Genomic DNA, 23,024 nt, shown 5'->3' on the forward strand with positions numbered 1-23,024 from the left:
AATCCCTGGCTCAGAGTTATATCTCCAAGTTGGGATTCCTGCTTAGCTTCACTCAAGCAAACCATGTTTGGTAAACCTTGGCTTCACATCATGGTTCATTTTAGAGCAAAACAAACGTTGATCTCCATTTTGGAAATCATGCTAAGTCAGGGGTCATGGCCTGTTGCTCCTGCTCCTGCTCCTGCTTGGGAGAGAGCCATCCACATATTCTTGGGATCTGCAAATGCAGCCATTATATGTGAGCCCGGGAACTATAGTTAGAGACTGAAAACAACCTAGGATAGTGGGTCATCTCTAAACCATGGCTTGCTTTGAAGCCATTGACCATGGTTTCTGGGTTCCCAGAAGACGGGACCCTAGGATCTCAGCTTATTAGCCACTAACTTATTGGAGGCACATAGCAGCTACAAAGGCCCTGTGTGCCATGGCACACTGCTTGTGCATGTAGTCCACCTAGTGTTCTGTGCAAACACAACCAGTGTCTAATTCAGGAGTATTTCTCCAAGGTCTTAGGGCAGGGTGTTCCCCAGCCCTGCTCCCCAAGAGGTTGAACCTGGGATCTTCTGCATGCTGAGCATGCAGTTGCGACTGAGCTATGGCCCTTTTTCATGCAATGAATGCATGCGGCTTGAGAAACGGTTCAGAAAGAGTTCATTTGTGTGAAAATATAACCACATAGCACTGTCAATGTCAATGAGATAGTGGACAATCATATGCATAGCAAGGAGCCAGAAGCAGTAGTTAAAAATGTCTGTGACCTTTAACTAAAGAGTCCTGGTTTCTACAAGATTCCACAGTGCCAGGGAAGAGGATGTAACTTAGAACCTTCTCCTCCACCCCTCTAAATCATCTCTCCCTAAATTGTATGTGTTTATTTCTTGCCTTTGCAAAGAAAAAGAAAAGAAACCTGTGCAAGGTTCAGAGTATAAAAAGAATCATAGAATCGTAGAGTTGGAAGGGGCACCAAGTGTCATCTAGTCCAACCCCCTGCAATGCAGGAATCTCAGCTAAAGCATCCATGACAGATGGCCATCCAACCTCTGCTTACAAACCTCCAAGGAAGGAGAGTCCACCACCTCTTGTGGGAGTCTGCTCCACTGCCAAACAGCTCTGACTATCAGAAAGTTTTTCCAAATGTTTAGTCAGAATCTCCTTTCTTGCAACTGGTTCAAGTCCTACCCTCCAGAATAGGAGAAAACAAGTGTGCTCCCTCTTCCATGTGACAGCCCTTAAGATATTTGAAAATGGATATCATATCTCCTCTCAGTCTCCTCTTTTCCAGGCTAAACACACCCAGCTCCTTCAAGTCCTCCTTTAAGGTATTTACTATTAAGCATTTATGTACTGCCTTTACCAAAGAAACCTAGGAGACTTGCACATTGCTCTCAAAATATGCATAGCCCTTGAAACCTAGCTAGAGGAGAAGGAACAGTTAAAATGTCCAGAGAGTATGAATTCGTCAGTGTGCAGTCACAAATTCCTGAAGATCCAGTTCACATCACTGACCAATGTGGCCACATAGTTTGCTGTGAATCTTTAGGGGCCAGACAGAACTTGGCAGGTTGGTTGACTGAACCCCATTCATCATGATCACAAGTTGGGAATCAATAACTCATAGGAAGCTGCCTTCACAAGTTTGGATCATTAGTGCATTTGGTTTAGTATTGTCTGCACTGATTGGCAGCAATCCTCCAAACATCTGATGGAGGTTTTTTCCTCAGTCCTGCCAGGAGATGCATAGGATAGAATTTGGACTTTCTATGAGCAGAACATGAGCTCTGCCTCTAAGCTGAAGTCCCTCCCTAGTCTTTAGGAACATAGGATGGCATTATATTCAGTGAGAGCTTCCTCCATCCAGCTTAAGTCCATAAATATATGCCCTGATAGCCAAATATGAAATGAAATAACAGAAAGTGCACAACTTTGTTGAAAGTGAACCATTATAACTCCATTTCAACCAAACCATTTCAATAGTACTACATTACTTCAAAATCAGGATGTGGGTGGCACTGTGGGTTAAACCACAGAGCCTAGGACTTGCTGATCAGAAGGTCAGTGGTTTGAATCCCCGCAACGGGGTGAGCTCCCATTGCTCAGTCCCTGCTCCTGCCAACCTAGCAGTTTGAAAGCACGTCAAAGTGCAAGTAGATAAATAGGTACCGCTCTGGCGGGAAGGTAAATGGCGTTTCCGTGCACTGCTCTGGTTCGCCAGAAGCGGCTTAGTCATGCTGGCCACATGACCCGGAAGCTGTACGCCGGCTCCCTCGGCCAATAAAGCGAGATGAGCGCCGCAACCCCAGAGTCGGCCATGACTGGACCTAATGGTCAGGGATCCCTTTACCTTTTACTTCAAAATCACACATAGATCCTGACCTTTCAGTGATGCCAAAGAAGAGGTTTATTGTGAGGGAGGTGTAAACAGCCCTGTTTAGGGAAGTTTTTAATGTTTGAAGTTTTATTCTGTTTTTAGTGTTCTGTTGGGAGCTGCCCAGTGTGGCTGGGGAAACCCAGCCAGATGGGTGTGGTATAAATATCATCATCATCATCATCATCATCATCATCATCTCAATGCCCAAAAAGCATTCTTCTTGTCTGGCCCTGAAATGTTTCCCATACACTAATCCTCAAGTAACCTCTGGGATGGGGCAGGACTCAGAACATACAAAGATTATCCGATTCATCTCAACAAAGCAGAGCAAAATTTATAGAGATGATGGTGTGATCAATTACAATTATTCATTTATACCAAGCTGATTGTTAAACCAACAAGAAAGCCATATGAATTATAACGAGATAAATTAAACAACAACATTAAACCACCCATGAAGTGTGAGGCAAAACAAAAAAATATCGGCCAGCATGTGAACAGCATTTCAATTTGTTAAACGTATGTCAGGAAAATATATCTATAATCGTTTGCAGTTCCTGGCAGCTGTCATTCAGAGGTGCATTGCCCCCAGCAATGCAGGTACAGAGCAGCTATCATGGCAAAAGATTAGATGGCCCTGCAGCTGAGGATTCAGGATAAAAAGTCATATTGGGCACAGAAAATCAAACAGTGGAAATAATGTGGAGAAATAAAGCAATCCTGGGCAGCCTTTGGAAAACGCAGCTTTATAATGAAAACTAAAAATATTTCATTAGACTTGAAAGCTAAAGTGGTCAATACGTGTGCATTACCTGTGATGCATTATGGAGCAGAAAACAAGATCATGATGCAGAGAAACACGACAGAGTACCAGCATATGCCATGGGACATGCAGTGTTAGGAATAACATTAAAGGATAGAAAAACAAATAACTGGATATGACAGAGAACGAAAGTTACGGATACAGTGGGAAAGGCCATGAAAAGTTAAAATGGACATATGAAGACAGGGGCTTAGCATGGGGGTGCCGGGGGGGTGTGGCACTGGGCGCGAACCAAGCACCCCCAGCACAGCCTAGCCCGGTGCTCCTCTTCGTCCATCGAGGGCCATTTTGGCAAAGTTGGGCTCCCCTCTGCGCGGGTGGGCAGGCTAGCTCAACGTGGCCCTGCTTTGCTCTAGTGGGGGTGAGGTCGCTTTGGCAGCATTGATGGTGAGGGCTGGGCTCTCACACACCCCACCTGGCACATACCCACCTGTCCCGGGCACCTGCAACCAATGCTACGCTGCTGTATGAAGCACATGTGACAAGAGACAGTTCAGACCAATGGAATAAAGCAGTGTCAGTATGGAGATCCTAAAATTGCAAAAGACTAAGGGGGTGGAGACCTATGTGATGGGTGGATGATCTAAAACTGACAGCAAGGCTTATGTGGATGCAGGAAGCAAACAACAGAGAATGGACAATTGGACATGGTAACTGAGACTGATGGGACTTCCAACAACATTTGGAAGTTCACCTATTGTCTACTCCTGCTTTAACACGTGAGATTTTTTAAAATATTGTATTTGATTTCTACTTGCAGTGTTTTTGATGTTTAAGGGGGTATTCTATTTTGCTGCTAAGACGCCGTTGGCACTGTGGGTTAAACCACAGAGTCTAGGACTTGCTGATCAGAAGGTTGGCGGTTCGAATCATTGCGATGGGGTGAGCTCTCGTTTCTTGGTCCCTGCTCCTGCCAACCTAGCAGTTCAAAAGCACATCAAAGTCCAAGTAGATAAATAGGTACCGCTCTGGTGGGAAGGTAAACGGTGTTTCCGTGTGCTGCTCTGGTTCACCAGAAGCGGCTTAGTCATGCTGGCCACATGACCCGGAAGCTGTACGCCGGCTCCCTCGGCCAATAAAGCGAGATGACCGCTGCAACCCCAGAGTCGGTCACGGCTGGACCTAATGGTCAGGGGTCCCTTTACCTTTACATGCTGCATTAAATGTGATGGTGGGGTTTTGGACTTGATTTTCATTTGTAATGTTCTGATATTTTACGATGTTCTAGTTGTTGTGTTTTAAGACATGTTATAAGCTGCTTACAGGGTCCGTGTCCCCCCCCCCCCCGAAAGTGTAAAACGGAATAGAATTGAACTAAACTAACTAAATAAAGATGAATGGATGATTAAAAGCATTTACAGACAGATAAAAATCCCAAAGTGTTACACCGCTGTACAGTAAAAGGCATACACTGAAATAAAGCAGCATAAAATGCAAGTTATACGTCACACCGCAGTGCCATCCTGGTACAGGTACATTACCTAAATAGGGTTGCCAACTTCTGACGTGAAATGAGAATTCTTGCATCAGGGTGGAGCTCACAAAATGTTCTCTGCATGCCCTTACAAGTGTATGGTTCATTGCATGTTCTTCCCATCTTTGGGAACATTATTTTTTAAAAAAGAAGAAGGAGCAAACACACAAACCTACTTGCCTTGCATGAAGGCCCAGAAGACATTCAACAAACCTTTCCTATTTCCTTCCTGCCTGCAAGTGGAAAGCTAGGAAGGTTCTCGGGTTCCTGGCAGTGTTTTGAGAACGGCAAAATAATCTGAACACCATGGTGCGTAACGAAGAACAATTTGTTGTTACAAAGTGTCTGGAAAATTGGCGGCAAAACTGAAGAGTGATACAATCAGCTAATTAAAGCACTTAACTGCATTCCAACTTGTCTTTGGGCAAATCTTACATGTCCCTGAGATGGCGAAGATACTGGCATTGACAACTGCCTGGTAGCAATATGTATAAATCATAATGCCGCAAAACTGCCTGAACCCAATACCAATGGCATCACGCATTATGCTCTAATAACATACTACATCTGCTGGGGAAAAAATGCATTAAGACATGGTGCCTAGCAAACCACTGTATGTAAATTGTGACTCTGGAAGTTGAGCAGAGCTTTTCTAATAGCTTGAATGGAGCCCCATGGTGATGACACAAGCTTGAAATCTGCCATCCTCAAGGAGCTTACTCCCAGGGCTTACAGTGCTTACGCATGCACACACACAGTTAAAGAAAAGCAGACTGACTTCAAAGAATGCACATTTGTCTTTTCAGCTTCAGAAGAAGCAAGAATTGTCTCCTGGGGTGGTAAGGAAGCCTGCCCTATGTAGTCATCAATAAAATCCAGCCACACTCCATTATTGTGGAACATCATTCCCAGCGTTTTACATGTGAAATTGGAAAACAGTAATGAAACAGGTACTTTATTTATGTTATCTCCTTGCATTAGCACTTGCATTGCATTTATGTTATCTCCTTGCATTACATTAAGACTTGGCAGTAAAAATAAAAATAAAAAGATTTGCACAGGGATCAGTATATCTGAATGACACCCATGTTTTAAATGTTTATTTTGCAAGGGCTTTGCACCTTTCTTTCTGCTTAATTGCAGAAAGTGGAATTTGGTTAGATATTCGCTATTCAAACAGATCTGGGCAGCAAGCCACCCCCAGAATCACGAAGACAAAACTAGATGGCCTTCTTAACAATTAGCAACATCTGCATGGAAAGAAAATATGTGGACTAAAGCATCAATTTTGGTAGTGGCTCGGGGGCCTCTTGTCTTTGCTAACGACTTTAAAAAGGCAAAGGACCCCTGACAGTTAAGTCCAGTCACGAACAACTCGGGGGTTGCGGCGCTCATCTCGTTTTAATGGCCAAGGGAGCCAATGTTTGTCCACAGACAGTTTTTCCAGCTCATATGCCAGCATGACTAAGCCGCTTCTGGCAAACCAGAACAGCGCACGGAAACGCCGTTTACCTTCCCGCCAGAGTGGTACCTATTTATCTACTTGCACTTTGACATGCTTTCGAACTGCTAGGTTGGCAGGAACTGGGACCGAGCAACGGGAGCTCACCCCGTCACAGGGATTCGAACCGCTGACCTTTTGATCGGCAAGCCCTAGACTCACAGCACCACCCGCATCCCCTAACAACATTACATCTGGCAAAAGGCTGCTATGCCACATAGCACAACAAGGATTTTGACAACTGGCCACTTTATGGAGGGGCTAACGGGTGGTTGGCCAAAGCGTTCTTAACCTCCTCTTCCTCCTTCTCTGAGTTGTCATGGTTAGGACAAGGTGGCACCTTTGTTGTCTGTTGTTCCCCATTAAGTAAATATAATGGGTTTATTTAAAGGGTCATGCACAGTTCCCTGGCAGGTCTGAAGCAAGGTTTATTCTAATCAACAGAATGTAGCTCAGGGCTAGAGCACCTGCTTGGTGTTCAGAAAGACCCACATTCAATTCCTAGCATTTCCAGGTAAGACTGTCTGAAACCCAGGAGAGCTACTTTCAGGCACCAAAGACCCATGGCTCTCAAAGGTTGTGCCACGCCACATTGGTTGGCAGGAGGGGATTGCAAGTGTGGCAGGAAGATTTAGGGACAAACAAAGAAACATTTCAGTGTAGCGTGGTATCGCATCAAAATGTTATTTTATTTGCATAATATGGATAGATACCTTTTCAAAATCAAGCACTGCTAGAAGCTGTTTCTTTTTTTGCTTTCCAATGTACTTCTTATCAATAAGAAATGCAGTGTGGCATGAGCAAATTTTTATTCTGAAAATGTGAGCCGGGGGGGGGGGCAGTCTGAGAACTAATGCTGTAGGCAGTGCGGAGCTATTTGAACCATTGGTGTGACTTGTTATAAGGCAGCTTTCTAAGGGAAGAAAAATAAGTGGGGAATGGGGGTTGCTTTTAAAGGGACATTGTACATACAAAAAAGAAAGCTGTGTTATACAGTATCAGGTCACTGGTGTAGTACCACAAGTAAAATCTCCCCCAAATAAGATCTCTAGCAATCTTGCAGGTGTGTACAGGGGCAGCCGGTCCTTCACGCAACATTATTGTTGTTCAGAGCTTTGTATGTTAGTAACAAGATCTTGAGCATTGCTGGGTAGCTAATTGGCTGCCAACCCAGTTTTCTTAGCACAGATGAAAAATGTGGCACTCCAGGTTCACCACTGAATAACCTGGCTGAAGTATTCTGCACCAGCTTTCAAGGTGCAGGGAAGACCCACAGAGTGCTTTACTGCAGACTAATTGCAAGGTTACAAATGCATAACTCACAGTGGTCAAGCTATTCCTGTCCAGGAAGAAATCACAGTTGGTGTACCAACTTATATTGATAATTGGCATTCCTCACCATTGAGGTTAATGAGCATCCAGTGATGAAGGCAGATCTAGGACTACTCCCAAACTACCTATCTGTTCTTTCAGAGGGAGTGCTCCAGAACTGAAAAACTCCCCAACTTCTGGTCCTGAGAACTGCTCACACATGAAGTCTTACCAGGATTCAGTCTCAGTTTATTGGTTCTCATTCAGTCACCACTGTACCCAGGTACCAGCTAAGAACAGTTGCAGCGTCTCCTGAATGAGATCCAGAGAAGCAGAGTTGGGTGTCATCAGCATACTGATGACACCATGCCCCAAATCTCATAATGACCATTGTCACCCAGCTTTATTTATTTTATATTGGGTACAAAATAATGCCCTGCTACATCCCACAGCACAACTGCCAGGGGGCAAACCAATAATCGCCCATCACTATTTTCTGAGTCAGCCCCTTAAGTAGAAGTGAAGCCATTGAAAACAGTGCCACCAACTCCCAGCTTCAAGAGGATACCATGGTCAACAGTACTGAAAGTCACTGAGATGCAAAAGCAAGAGCAACAGGATTGCACTCCCCATGTCCCTCTCCCGAAGAGTCATCTATCATGAGGACCAAGGACAATTCAGTATAAAAACTGGTCCTGAACCATTGCACTCACTCACTCACAAACTTTTTGCCTCTGGCTAAACCCAGTTTCTGCCTCTGCCCACCACTGGCATGCGGCCTCTAAAAGGTTGAACTTGTCCATAGAAGAATGCAGCTCTCAGAATGACGGGGGTTCCCTACCCCTGCCTTAAGGAATTGGACACATGGTAAAAATACAAACAAAACAAAACAGATGGGGGAACCTGTCAAGAACACAGAGAAAGAGCTGTGAAGGAGAGAAATAAATGCAAACACAAGGTGTAGTCAGGTAACCAAAGAAGAAAGTACGGTATATCTGCCCTCCATAGGTCTGCTATTTTGTCCGCTAAGTGATGGCACCAACATGAGCTCTACTGAGAATTCTAGAAGATGCACTAAATATTTTTGACCCAACTAGCTAAAGAACCACCTTCACTCATATGATCCTGTTTATTAATTGCAATCAACTACATTCCTGAAGTACTGTACAAAGTTAAGTTGGCAAGCTTATACCACAGGCTTGAATTCAAAGATCCCGTTGCATATATATTTGCCTATCCCATAGCAGAAATCCCTTGGTCAGTTCACAAAGCAAAATCAATCAATGTCAAGACACACACACACACATCAGAAAAATATAATATAAGCAAATAAGAACTATAACAGATTAATTAAAAAACAAACCACAATTTAAAATTCAATTTAAATTTCATAGAATCATAGATGTGTAGAGTTGGAAGGGACGCTGAGGGTCATCTAGTCCAACCCCCTGTCTTGCACAGTTTCAACCATTTGGTTTTCCAAATTTCAGCAGCACCCTGTGCAAGGCCAAAATTTGGTGCTCCCCATCCCACCTCTTGCCTTCCGTTCTGCACTTACCACTACATCATAGTTGCAAAGCCCTGCAGCACCTCCCTCGGCGAGACACCCACTGTGGGGGAACCAGTCATGCTGCCTCTGATAAGGCGGTTGAGGATGGGCTGGTTGAATTTGTGCAAGTCATATGCTAAGCAAGGCAGAGAGCTTAAAGGCTATTTTCATGAGGTCCACTTGGGTTACCCAGCACAAATGCAAGCCCCCCCCCCTCGGTGTACTGGCTCTGGGATGCTCTCATGAGATTTTGCAGGGCAATCCAGGTGAGACCTCTCATGAGCATCCCTAGCCTTCCAAGAGCCAGCATGCTGTGCGGACGAGGCAAAGAGTTTAAAAGCTCTTTTTGCACTGGGTAACACCAAGCGAGAACTTTTAAGCTCTCCACCTTGCCTGCTGGCCAAGGCTGGCTCAGCACACTGGCTGGGAGTGTTAAAGATGTTCTGTTTCTTCCCCTCAACAGATAGCCATGGGGCAGCTCCAAATGTTTCAGTATACTATACATGATTTTTGTGTATACTGTATGTGGAACTCTTGGAACAAAACCCCTGCCGAAGAAGAAAGATTACTGTATCAAAACAATCACTTGTAATAATAATAGCCTTGTGGTTTTTGCAAAATTAAGTGCCTCATTATTCAGTTAGTAGAGAACTCCTAAATTAAGATGTCCAGCAATCTTCCAGTATTAACAAATGTGACTTGTTCAATATAAACATCAACCAGCAGCCAGCAGCCATAAATTACTATTTTTGGCAACTCTCTTTGCCCATTGACTCCCTGTCATTAAATCAATATAGAAAACAGGAAATATCTACCACAGTCTCTAAACTGCTGTCTGCTGCTAAAGAGAAGATCAGATTTACTGTTTAAAAAAAATGCTGACTCATGCAAGTTGCCGTGGTAACTGAAGAGTTAATAACACATGTTGCATCTGCTGAGAGAGGCACTTGGTAAAAATGTAAACTTGGAAGCCTTGCCCCTGACTTCAAGAGTAAGAAAAGCAAAATAAGATCAGATAACTTACCAGAGGGAGGTAAATCAGACTTCCTCTTTTATTACTTTCTGAGAGTGCACTGCTATTTCAAATTCTAGGAAGAGGACAGCTTATCAGCTGTCAAATCTATGCTCCAGGCTAAGAATCTTAAATTGTTTTCAGTTCCTAGCAGAAAGAGGAGGCGTGTATATTTTACATCCACAATTCCTTTGAAAAAACAGTTGTTCCTCTGCAGGGAGAACATCCAAGACTTCACACCCTAGTGCAGTTTTATGTGCTGTGTGCTTCCCTTTGCCCATTTTTTAAAGGACCTGATGTGCACTAGAAGAGGAGTAACACATTCACCTCTGGTCTGACAGAAGCATCTCTCACACAGGCAAAACAAGCCCAAGCAATTAACATGCACCCCCACCTTTACTTTCTGCAGATATTTACAGCCTTGTTATGGGGGTCAGAAGATGCATTGGTACGTGGTGGACTGCGATGGAGGGGGTGTATTAAACACCTCCCTTATGCAAATGGAAATAACAAGTCTGTGCAGCTGGTTCATGATCAGAAATAAGTGGACGAGAGCCATCTCTGGGCAAACTGCACACGAGTTGCAGGGGGCAGGAAGAACCAGCCATTAAATGAGTCTAACATGCAGGGTTTTCTTTAAAACAAAAAAGAAGAAATTGCATCAGCTGGGTATGTGTGTGATGATTTATGGCTGAGGTCCTGTAGAAACCCCTCTCTTGAAGATGGAATTTGCTTTAAGGGAGGGGGGGGGGTCTGATGGGACTACAAAAACTGGTGTAGCAACTGCAAATTACATTTTTTTATTTACTCCCACCCAGTCTACAGAACTGGCTTCCAGGATATGCATGCCTGGCTCCAGATCCTTTGGGTTTTAGACACCAATGCAAAACAATTTCATTTGCCTTTAATGAACGGTGATTTCTGCATTTTTATTACCGCCAATGCTATTTTATGGACTGTATTTTCACAACATTCTTTCCTGTGTTTTTAATTGCAATCTATGTGTGGTTTTAATGTTGGAAGGTAACTTGAACAGCTTAAAACTGATAGGAAGGATAGAAATACGTGAAATGAATGAATGAGCACTCAAGTGATCGCTTACGGTGAGTAAGTCTTCTTCTTCTTCAGCAAATGAAAGCAATGAAGCTTATCTAAACCAGAACAGAGTTGGTTCCAGGCCACTGATATGCTATAATGACACATGTGGGCATGCAAATAAGAAAATGGGGTTGTAGATTTTCATGATTAGTAATTTATGTATACACATTGACAAGGATATAGGCTGTGTACACATTATCATTAAGTTTGGCTCCAGTGTGCTGCTACTGCTGGTGACTTCGAGTACGCATGATGTTAGCTACAATCCATATGCAGTTTCTTGAGAAACACTCTTGTTTGCTATGCTTTCCCTCAAACCAGCTTCCATCTGATTCAAAAATGTAAGCTGTGGTTAGGCTGAGGTGTGTACATTTGAGACAGCCTTTGCACATGTGCAGATAGCAGCTTCTATGAAAAGGAGTTCAGGAGGGCTGCAAGCATGGGGAAACCAAAGAAGTAATGTGCGTCTGTTGAAGACTTCCCTGCCCCCCCCTGGTGTGTGCAAAAACATAAAAATGTGTCTTGAAACACAGTGGGAGGAAACACCACCACTGCATTTTAATGTGTACAATAGCCTTACTATTCAGATCCTTAAGACAGACATGCATATATATATATATACACATGCACATACAATGATTGGCCACAGCACTAAATTAAAAAAGAATCGTAGAGCCACTTGAATCCAAGTCCAGACCCATACGGAACTGGAAATGAGTGGCAAAGGTGGTGGTGAGCAGGGGGGGGCAGCCAACCAATAAGACAGAGTAATAGATCAGTGGTATGAAAAGGTTCGCTTGCATGCAGAAAGTTCTATATTTAACCCCAGGAATCTCAGAGATTGTCAACTTTTTTGAGTCCACGGCTCCCTTGACCAACTGCATTCTTTCTACGGCACCCCTTTGGGGTTCAGCAGCCCAGCTAAGTCACCCCTTGCCTGCAGAGCTGGTAACCCCTTACCCCTTTTTGAGCACCCTCTCTTGTGGAGGGTTCCCTCAGCCTTCTCTCCTCTCTCCTCTCCTTGAGAGTCCTCTGGGCAGTCGCTACTGCCGCCCCTGGTCTCTAAGTTGGCCGCAGCCCAGACCCAAAGAGAGATGTCTCCTCACACTGCCCCACGGGCTTGGGAAGCATCCCTTGGTCAGCTCCAGAGGCACCATTCACTTGTAGCGAGGGCTGCTGCAACAAACAACTGTGCAAGTCTTTGGGAGGCAGAGACGCAAGAGGGCATCAGAGGAGGGAGGGAAGGAAAGAGGGACAGAGGCCAGTGTTGCCCGCGGCACCCCTGACCATCATTCAAGGCATCCACTGGGTTAGCACATGATGGGGAAGATCTCTTTCTGGAACCCAGCAGAGCAGACACAGTCTGATCAGATAAAAGGTCACTCTCCATGTTCTTAAAAGTACAAAATTATGCACATCTAAGAAGAAGTAAGTCCCAGTGATTCAGATTGTAATCTTGGCTGCAGACGCTTACTTAAACACGATCAGAATTCATTTGTCATTAGATTTGGGGTTGTGCTCATAACCCACCTGCTCTCAGCAGCCAGAAACACCATAACCAGACACTGGAGAGACCTGTCAGGAGTAAGCATGGACCAATGGTACCAAATAGTATGGGAAACAGCCCTACTAGAAAAATTAACTAATAAACTGAAACTGACACGGGGACAAACAGAAGAAGACGCCTTCACCCCGGTATGGCTCCCCTTTATCACATACACAGCCCAACAGGACAATGACAATAATCCACCAACAGCATACAAATCAATATGGCTAACCTGATCCAAAACACCCACCCACCCCACTCACACACGAAAACAAAGATCACCACAGCCAATCACAAGCAAACAATCACACCCTAGGCCAACCCCAACCTCTCTCACCACCAAAGGAACACAAGTGAACAACACAAGCAACGCTGACACCAAACTCTACATACATTAAACATAATAGAAACACCGCCACCCGACCCCACCCCCATCCATCCTCCCTCTCTCCACCCCCTCTCTTTTTTCTTTTTTCTTTTCTTCTCCCCCCTAATGCCTCAACAAATGAAACGGACTTGTAAAAATGTTATATGGAAAGAAAAAAAATACGAGGCATTACACTTACTTCTGTAAAACAAGAATATCCTTAATTTAAAAAAATTTAAAAATAAGATTTGGGGTTGTGCTTAACTAAATTAGAGTAGACTCCTTGAAATTGATATGTCCATGTAAATTATGTTCATTAGTTTCAGTGGGTTTTGCTTTGACTAGACTACAACCCACTGAGTGTAAAAAACATAGGGGAGGAAACACAGCTATAGCAATAGAACAGAGGTAAATGTTCTCTAGTTCCATGTCTCTAACAGCATCCTGAACATATCAACAGTTGTAAGAGAGCTGATGGGTTTAGGATACGGTTCAGGACATTATTAGTAACTGAAGTAAACAAGAAAACTTTGTTAAATTCAATGAACTTTCATTTCCTCCTTAAAGTGCTTTTGCAAAGAGCAATACTTGTAACAGCATGCTTCTGTCTCAGAGGCTGGCAGTACAGCGGTGATACAGAATGGTGAGTCTTCTCCAACATCAATGGTACAAGCCTGGATGTTACTGGCAAACTGAAATCCATTGGGGCAGATCCTGCTGGCGTTTACACCACCATAAATACATACAAAGGGCAGTAAATTAAGAGCAATGCATATGGGGAGAAGATTTTTAGTTCAATAACACTTCAAGATTTGCCGGCAGTTGTCAGGTGAAAAAAAGGGGGGGCTTAAATTAGACAGGTACCACTGAAAACCGTAGATTGTTATTACTACGCAGTAGGGGAAGGAAAAAAATCTCTGTGCAACTTCGACTGCAACTAGAACCAAGATGCCCAGATGTTCCTGCATGGAAGGATGGAAAAGTCCCCCAAGGCAGAAAACTGGCTAGTTAGGGAGAAAGCTAAAATAGTGTTGCATGCCACCACGATCTCCAAGTGGTGCAATATTCCAGGTTTAAAAGGTAAAGGTAAAGGGACCCCTGACTATTAGGTCCACTCGTGGCCGACTCTGGGGTTGCGGCTCTCATCTCGCTTTATTGGCCAAGGGAGTCAGCATACAGCTTCCGGGTCATGTGGCCAGCATGACTAAGCCGCTTCTGGTGAACCAGAGCAGTGCACGGAAACCCGTTTACCTTCCCACTGGAGCGGTACCTATTTATCTACTTACACTTGACGTGCTTTCAGACTGCTAGGTGGGCAGGAGGAGAGACCAAACAACAGGAGCTCACCCAGTCACGGGGATTTGAAATGCCAACCTTCTGATCGGCAATTCCTAGGCTCTGTGGTTTAACCCACAGTGCCACCCGCGTCCCCTATTCCAGGTTTAGGATGAGTATATTAACAATCTTGTAAGTTTATAAGTTTTCTTTTCCCCTTTTCTTCTTCTTTCTTTTTTATTTTTAATAAAGAATATAAATAAAGAATATAAAAGACACTGGAGTGGTCATCAGGCCTACTTGCTATGACAACTCCTAGAGGCCGAGGTCCTTTCATCCTACCCCACTCCCCAAAAGAAAACCCCAAAGTCGATAGGCATGGCTATTCAAATGATGTGCATGTGCCACATCTTGTGATCAATTATGTGGGGTGGGGCTTACCTGCCCCCCTCCAGTATTTTATTTGTGTTGACATCCCTGCCTCCAACTCCACCCAAAAGGCTTTCTGATTCAAGCTGTCTTCACCAAAATAAAAATAAAAATGGCTCCAATCTTAGTCCCACTTACCTGGGAGTAAGACCCATTGAATTCAGTAGGTTTCACATCTGAGTAGATATGGTTAGAATTGCACTCCAAACTGCCGTAATGTACTTTAAATGGAGTGGTCTGGATCAGGAAGGGTAACTTTTATTTTATTTTATTATTTTATTTTATTTTATTTTTTTATTATATTTTATTTTATTTTATTTTATTATTTATTTATTCATTCATTCATTCCTCTAGGAACCCATTCCATAGAGGGCAGAGTCAGAGCTAATGATGGATGGAGCGAGAGGCAACCTTGTTTTACCGGTAGTTTTCTCTATGACTAACTCAGAATCTCAATCCTACAAAGTTCTACTCAGAGGTAAGCCCCACTGGGGTTGAAGCAGTTACTCTCAAATATATTTATTGCTTTTCAAGTGAAAGTAGTAACTCACACATGTATGGTAGAAGCCTATGCACTTTTTTCTCAGACAGCTGGTGACTAAAACCTATACAAGCCACACAAGCAATAATTTAATCAACATCCGTCTATTTTCATGATGCGAAAAACTGCCCCTTCCAACTGATCTAAAACTACACAGAAAGAGTGAGGGAAAGCTTTTATAAGTCCAGGAAAATAAGGAGGCAAACGGGAAGGAAGCTGTCCTGATGGGATGTAGGAATAGGAAAAGATCAGAACATCTACTATTCCTGCAAAAGGTACAAAGTTCAGTCCCTGGCATCTTCAGGTATAGCTGGGAATGCCTCCTGCCTAAAACCCTGGAGAGCCCGTCAGTGTACAGTGCACAAAGACGAATGTTCTTTTTTCCATTTTTTTAATTTGCATTTTCCAAAACAAAAATAAGATTTTTTAGCCCTCTCCCTTCCCCCTGTCCCACTTACATCTTCGTACCAAATACAGTATGTATACATATACCGTATGACTTCCCTTCCACACTTTTCCTGGTTCCTTTGCTTTTCTGCTACTCTGTGTAATCCACACCTTTTTAATCATCCAATTTGTTATCTGTTAAAAATATATATTTCAACTCTGCTGGATTTACTTGAGACCTGCTAAGCTGTGTATTTGTCTATACTGGTGCTTGAAGTAGTCAATAAACATTATCTATTCCTCCTTGTATTCTTTATCTTCATTTTCTCTTATCCTGTTCATCAGACCAGACCATTCAGCATACTCAAGCATTTTACACTGTCATTCTTCCTTAGTGGGCACTAGAGTTGTTCTCCACCTTTGTGCCAATAAGGTTCTAGCTGTGGCAATGGTGTATAGTAATAAACTCCTTCGTGTGTGTGTGTTTTTTTTTTGGGGGGGGAGACATCCGTTGTTACCACTCCCAAGAGGAAAATCTCAGGTGTCTTTGGGAAAAGTTTTTTTAAAAAAATACATTTTTAAATTCATTATATATAGTTTTCCAATATTCTTTAAGTACTTTACAGGACCACCAAATGTGGCAAAGGGATCCTTCATTTTCTTCGCACTTCCAACATAATACCTCTTTTTACTTTTTAAAGACATTTTCGCCAATCTGGTGGGTGTTAAATACCATCTGTGGACGAATGTTCTAACTTGGTATATGACAAGCCTTCTATGATCCTAAGGAGACCACATAAAATGACATCAGGGATGCATGCAGACTTTGGGTGACAAAATAAAATTTTTTCTTCCAGTAGCACCTTAAAGACCAACTAAGTTAGTTCTTGGTATGAGCTTTCGTGTGCATGCACACTTCTTCAGATACACAAGTGTGCATGCACACGAAAGCTCATACCAAGAACTAACTTAGTTGGTCTTTAAGGTGCTACTGGAAGAAATTTTTTTATTTTGACTATGGCAGACCAACACGGCTACCCATCTGTATTTGGGTGACAAAGTTGCCCACCTGTGCTTTTTTATATTTATTTTTTATACAGTGGTACCTCTGGTTATGTACTTAATTCGTTCCGCAGGTCCGTTCTTAACCTGAAACTGTTCTTAACCTGAAGCACCTAATGGGGCTAATGGGGCCTCCTGCTGCTGCTGCACCACCGGAGCATGATTTCTGTTCCCATCCTGAAGCGAAGTTCTTAACCCAAGGTACTATTTCTGGGTTAGCGGAGTCTGTAACCTGAAGCGTATGTAACCTGAAGCATATGTAACCCGAGGTACCACTGTATCCCACTTTTTTCTTTCCAAGGAGCTCAATGTGGCGCACATGATTCACCTACTCATTTGATTCCCACAACAACCCTGGGAGGTAAGTTAAGCTGGGAGGTATTGACTAGTCCAAAGTCCCCTTCTGAACTTGAAGCACTAATCCAACACTCTAACCACTACCCCACAACGGCCACAGCCTCTGATGAACATAATAGCTCAAATCCTTATGGCTGTGGGTCTCTGGGACCCATCCTGCACCAGTGTCCAAGCATCTGAACATGGCAACACCTTCATTTTCTATCAATAAATCACTTATGAGCCTTTGAAATGCACAGGAAGGGGTGGAGGAAGGGGTGGGTGGTGGGTGCGGGTCACCCCAGGTGGGGTGACAAAATGCCGGGTGGCACTTGCGGGGCCTGCAGCGTGCCTGAGCCACGCGTCTCTCCTGCCCAAACGGTCCACTTGCTGCCGCCCTCCCAGCGGTAGGGCGGCTGAGTGGGAGGAGGCAGGCAGACTCCAGAGGCCCCGTGGTTTGCCCTGCCCCTATGGGTGGCTCACCCCGCCCTTACCCCACCCCTATGGGCAACTCGCCCTGCCCCTATGGATGGCTCACCCTGCCCCTATGGGCAGCTCACCCCCAGGCACCTGAGCGGGTTCCTCCGCCGCTGTGCACAGGTTGAGAATCTAAGGAAACAAGGATGTTCATAGCTCATGGGCTGTATAGTCAGAGGGGTTGTGTTTTTTTAACACCACACACATTTTTTCATAGTCTCCCTTAGAGTCACACTGTTTTTCTATCTAGGCAAGCAAGAGGCATTATTACATTTCACTGATACACTCCAGACCAGGCTTCCTCAACCTCAGCCCTCCAGATGCTTTTGGCCTACAACTCCCATGATCCCTAGCTAGCAGGACCAGTAGTCAGGGGTGATGGGAATTGTAGTCTCAAAACATCTGGAGGGCCGAGGTTGAGGAAGCCTGCTCCAGTCAGTCAAAATGACTTGAGAGTGCAGGGCGGGGCTAGTTGAGAGAGGGATGTGGCCTGACATGACAAGGGCATGACCTTGTAAAAGGGGGTGGCCTGGAGCAAATCTCAAGGGCCAAATAGAGTGACTTTGGGGGGCTGAATTTGGCGCCTCAGATTTCCCCACTCCTATTATACTGTACAAGTGCTTTTCCTCCCCCCCCCCCCATAAGATGGTACACTGTTTGCATCAAACTTGTCCATACCAATTTTGATATTGGATCTGAAAAGCTGCTTAGTAGTCCAAAACTAGAGCTGTAACATTTGTAAGTAAATTACACTGAGTTCAATGGGCTTTACTTTTGAGGAACACAGCATGCCTTTACTTTGAGCATAGATGTGCACTATTAGGCCATTAAATGGTTTAACATTAATCAGTGTTTTTTTTTCTTTTTTCTTAAAAAAATAACTTGATTTACTAAAAATATGTTAACGCTGATTAACAGCAGACTTTTTTGAAAAAAAAGTGTTACAAGGGCTTACAAAAAACTATGTATTGCAAAACACTCTATGCACAGTTTTTGTATTAAAATATCTATTTTTAAAAAAATCTGCTATTAGATACCACATTATTCTGCTTCATACAGGAGCTAATCCCTCTATTTAAGTAAATCATTTTACTTACTTTCTTTGCAGCGGTATTGATTTCCTTGCATGTGCATTTTTGCAGATTCGTCTGCCTTTAATTAATTGATGAATCAATTAAAATTCATACAACCAATCAGCTAAGATATATTTCATCAGGTGATGGACCTATCCAAAGCCCCAGGTATTAGCAGAAAAGAATCCCATAAATTAGGGTAGGCAACTACAGGTGAATTAGCAGTATGGGTTTTTGTTGCTGTTTTTAAGAAACAGAATGACTCCTGACATTTCAGAGTCTGAACAAATGGAACATTTTGTCTCACTAATTAGATCAACACTGCTTTTACTGGGCAAGGTAAAATAATCTCCCTGTAATAAATCTCTTCCCTCTTAGCATATTCCTACTGCACCCTTTTTAAGGATGTCTGAGGATAATGATGTCTGTTTTCAAGTGCACCTTGCTAAAAAGGTTTGCTAATACCAACCCCATCCCCCTAAAATCTCTCCTGAAACAGGAGGATGTTTGTTCAATTGTTTAAAGTTGTAGTTTTCAGTCCACTTGTTCTTGACTATTCCCACTAAAGCTCATGGCACTATTCCCAAGTATGTTTTGAAGATCACAGCCCAACTAATTATCATGTCATCTCAACTGCCCCTTTCATCCTCCTCCTCCTCCTCCTTCTCCAATTCATTGCAGGGCTGCCTCTCTAAATCTACTTACGGTGGATCTAAGGTAGACTGGTAAAACGGGATATCTGGTGGCTCAGATCTGACATTTGGGATTGTGTAATTTTACAAAGGCCAGGCATTCTGTAAAATGGTTATGACACTGCCTGAGTCACCTGGGCACGGCTTAGCTGTGCATTTCTAATACAAACCACTCACAAGAGCAATCAATTTACAGTTTTTGTCGGCTGATAAGCAGTTTTCCACAATTCCCTGTTTATAAGCAGTCTGCAAAGTCAGACAGGGAGTAACTTTTTGACTTAGCATCCAACACCTATATACCATAATATGACTTAGCTTTCCCCCTTTGCTGTTGGACCATTCTAATAGACTTCTGCAATGAAAGACTGAGAAAGCTGGCAACATCCATCACAGCCACATTCATCTGTACCTAGGATAAATCACTCTCTTTTACAGCAAACTGGGCACACTATGGAACAGCCTTCTTCCTTATGATACCTTATATGATACCTTTGTAACTCAAACTATGCATAGAATTTTTAATTAATTATGCTATTTGTTCACCAAAATCTACTCAGACACAGGTAAGCCTTGATGACTTTAAATTAAAGATGCTTCTCCATTTGTTTCCATGGTTCTGATTTGATTCAAAGTTATAATACACACCTAGCAAGACCATTTCAATCTGCCCTGGTCTAGCTAAAGATTCCCTGGATGTCAAAACCTATCACATTCCACTGGTTTATGAAAGAAAGAAAGAAAGAAAGAAAGAAAGAAAGAAAGAAAGAAGGAAAATTACTTTTCAGGCTGAAACACATTGCTGCGAGTTTTAAAAAGGTCCTACCAACAGGACTTTAGCGCGATTTGGGAGATCAGGAAACGAGGACGGACCGGGAATCTTCCAACACATCCATTTCCTTCACCTTGCAGGCATCTTCATTAAAGGGAAAGGCAGTTGCAAAACAAAGCAATTGCCTTGCAACCAAGGGGGAGCAAATCAACCCCGACAACCCCCAGAACCCAAAACTTTTATGCCGCACAGAGTAAGTTGCCACCCACATCGGGTACCTAGACTGCCTGCACATGCCAGGCAAATATGCAAAACAAACATACCGCGCTGTGGTGGTGGAGGGTTGGGGGAGAACCCCGGTTTGAAACAAAGTCGAACTGCCCCCAGTGCAAGAACTTACCCAGCTTCTCTTCTAAGAAGATGCCCGACCAACAGCAGCGAGGGTCCTCAGTTCTGGTGCCAGCCTCCAGGAGAAGGAACCACATATCATCTTTTCGATTCTCGCCTTCCCAAGCAGAATAACAACAACAGTCGCAATAAAAACGAAAACTGTTTAAGGGAGGGCGGAGGGAAACGTCTCCAGAAAGTGTTAACAGTGAGGGCACTTGAAGGGGCGCCCCAAAAAATTTAAAAATAAAAACAAGAAGACGGGGTTGGTCCAAGTAAGAGGTGGAGAAAGATAGACGGGAGCTTTGGCTTACTTGGGGAAAACTCACATTTGCAGCACGCAATCTGCCCTGACTGGTTGTGTAACTCCCCAACACACTCACACACACACATACATGCACGGCTTGCTGGGGTTAGCCCGTCCTCCCTTGGCATCATCGCCCGGGCTGCGAGCGCGCTCCCGCCGCTCCTCCTGGGTCAGTAGGACCCGGGAGCGCGTGCGCGCGCCTCTAGCTCGCGGAGAAGTCCAGTCAGTTTAGTCAGCCAGCCACATCTTTTGAAGGGAGGGCCGAGGCGGAGGACGGGACTGGAGGAAAGGAAGGAAGAGGCAGAGAGAGCGCGCTTTGCCAAGAGCTGTGTCAAAAGCTAGAAGCGCTGAGTAGGGCGGCGGCGGCGGCGCGCTTCGGGGAAGCGAACCTCTGCTGTGCTGTGGGACGCGCATAACGAAGAGCTCCTTTAGTTTAGAGGAGGGGAGATTTAGGTAGATAGGCTGAGAGACCTACTCGGGCACGTGAAGGAGAGGAGGAGCGCATCCTCAGGCACCGGCAAAAGGAAGTCGCTGGGCACGAGGGGGAAATGTTCCCACGGAGCGCGCCTTGATGGGAATCTCTGACAGAAGAGAGCCGGACCACCACCCCACCACCCCGTCCAGATATTGGATAGTAATGGAAGCTGGGTTGCTATGTGTGGGGGGGGGGTGGAGGCGGGGAAGGGTTCAACTGAAGCCATCCCAATCATGCCCAGCCAGGCGGAGGTGGCTAGAGAGTGCCACCCACGCTGAAAGAGAGCCTTGGTATAAGTGTGGGTGCACGCGCGCTATTTATTTATCTGTCTCGCTTGGCACAGCCAAGGAGGAGGGAGAACACATTTCAAGAACATCCCTCCTGAAGTGGTGATGGCAGCCAAACTACAAACAGCCGAGGAGCGGCGGTGGCGGCGGTGGCAGCATCAAGCAGGCAGCGCAGCGTAGCGAGGCGTCCCATCCGAGGATGAGCTGCCGCCACGGAGAGTTGACAAGCAAGGGCTCCCAGTGCTCTCTCTGGCGCGCTCCTGCGCGCTCCTGTGCTGCGCGCTCCCCAGGTTGGCACGCTGGGAATCTGGCGTGGAAAGTAGGTCAGCCCGAGAGCTGAGCGTCGGTGGCAACAGCTACATGGGCAGAGAGGAAGAGAGAGACCAAGCGCTCCAGGGCCGCTCGGGAAGGGAGCGCGCGCGCGAACGAGGCGAACAAACGGGCTGCTCCTTTCCCGCCGTTTTGAATCTCTCTCTCTCTCTCTCTCTCTCTCTCTCTCTCTCTCTCTCTGTGTGTGTGTGTGTGTGTATTTGTGATGGCTTCATTAGAACCCACACAGAATTTGTTTCTCATTCTCTTGCTTTTTGGCACACCCAGGAGGAGGGAAAACTGATTTTATTCAGCTTAATATACTGAGCCCCAACTAAGCAGATGCCAAGGATTGAACCTGAGGCCTTCTGCATGCCAAACAGGTGCTTCGCCACTGAGCTACGAAGCCTTCCCTTCAAACTGCACAGCTCCACAACCTTGCTGGGCTAACAGTTCCTCCAAGCATGTACAAAGTGTGTCCAGGCTTCACTTGTATATATGCAGTACAATTATATATACGTAATATATATAGTTTGCATCTTTTCTGTTTAAAAGCAGCTTGCAAACATTAAAGCACTGAAATGGGCGAATTAGCAAAATAATAAAATAGGAGAATAATATCACAAAAATAAGCAAATAACTTAAGCAGAGGCACACACCGTTTTATTGAGGGAGTGGTTTAACACTCCCATTCTAAGCAGGGGGGGGGGGGGAAGAACAACAGTATTTTTTCGCCTTGACATTCCAGTAAGATGTAAATCATTTTCAGTTTCATTCAGACATGTTCCAGTTTTGTGACCCACTCCCTTAATGCTGGATTACTTTTTCTTTGAAGTTGTTTGCTCATTTCCAGTACTTTGCATATATTAGCCTAGCAGACACAATCACACGAAATCTTTTTGAACTTAAATATTGTTAAAAGGTAAATATTAGAATAAGTTGTTAATGCCACTTCTCAAACCTGGAACACGATACAAGAACTGGGGGGGGGGGGAGGAATGCCCTGCAGTGGATGGAAAGTGCCATTTCTCTTAACAAACAGTCCCTCTTTCACAGGAAGAAAAGATTCCAGAGCAGGGAAAGACTGAGTTAAGCCCCATCTATTTTTGTGAACATTCAGAGACAGCAATTTCCCCTTTCCTTCATTGCTAGGGATGCCACCTTAATTT

At 44.4% G+C, this 23,024-nt stretch overlaps 1 protein-coding gene across 9 annotated transcripts in view; it reads right to left on the minus strand.

The window, feature by feature from the left end:
- PASD1 (PAS domain containing repressor 1) overlaps positions 1 to 23,024 on the minus strand; it is a 111,165-nt gene that overhangs the window by 85,180 nt on the left and 2,961 nt on the right. For 6 of the 9 annotated variants that reach the window (XM_081179005.1, XM_081179004.1, XM_081179003.1 and 3 more), the window contains exon 1: positions 20,491 to 20,973. The exons of 1 other annotated variant lie outside the window; for it this stretch is intronic. The gene's annotated coding sequence lies outside the window, so the exon portion shown is untranslated. Of the gene's footprint in view, positions 1 to 20,144; positions 20,296 to 20,490; positions 20,974 to 23,024 lie in introns of those variants that run through there. 2 more of the 9 variants (XM_081179000.1, XM_081178999.1) reach the window with 2 other exon arrangements.

The sequence above is a fragment of the Podarcis bocagei genome, assembly GCF_964188305.1.
Source record: "Podarcis bocagei genome assembly, chromosome: Z".
Classification (NCBI taxonomy): Eukaryota; Metazoa; Chordata; class Lepidosauria; order Squamata; family Lacertidae; genus Podarcis; species Podarcis bocagei.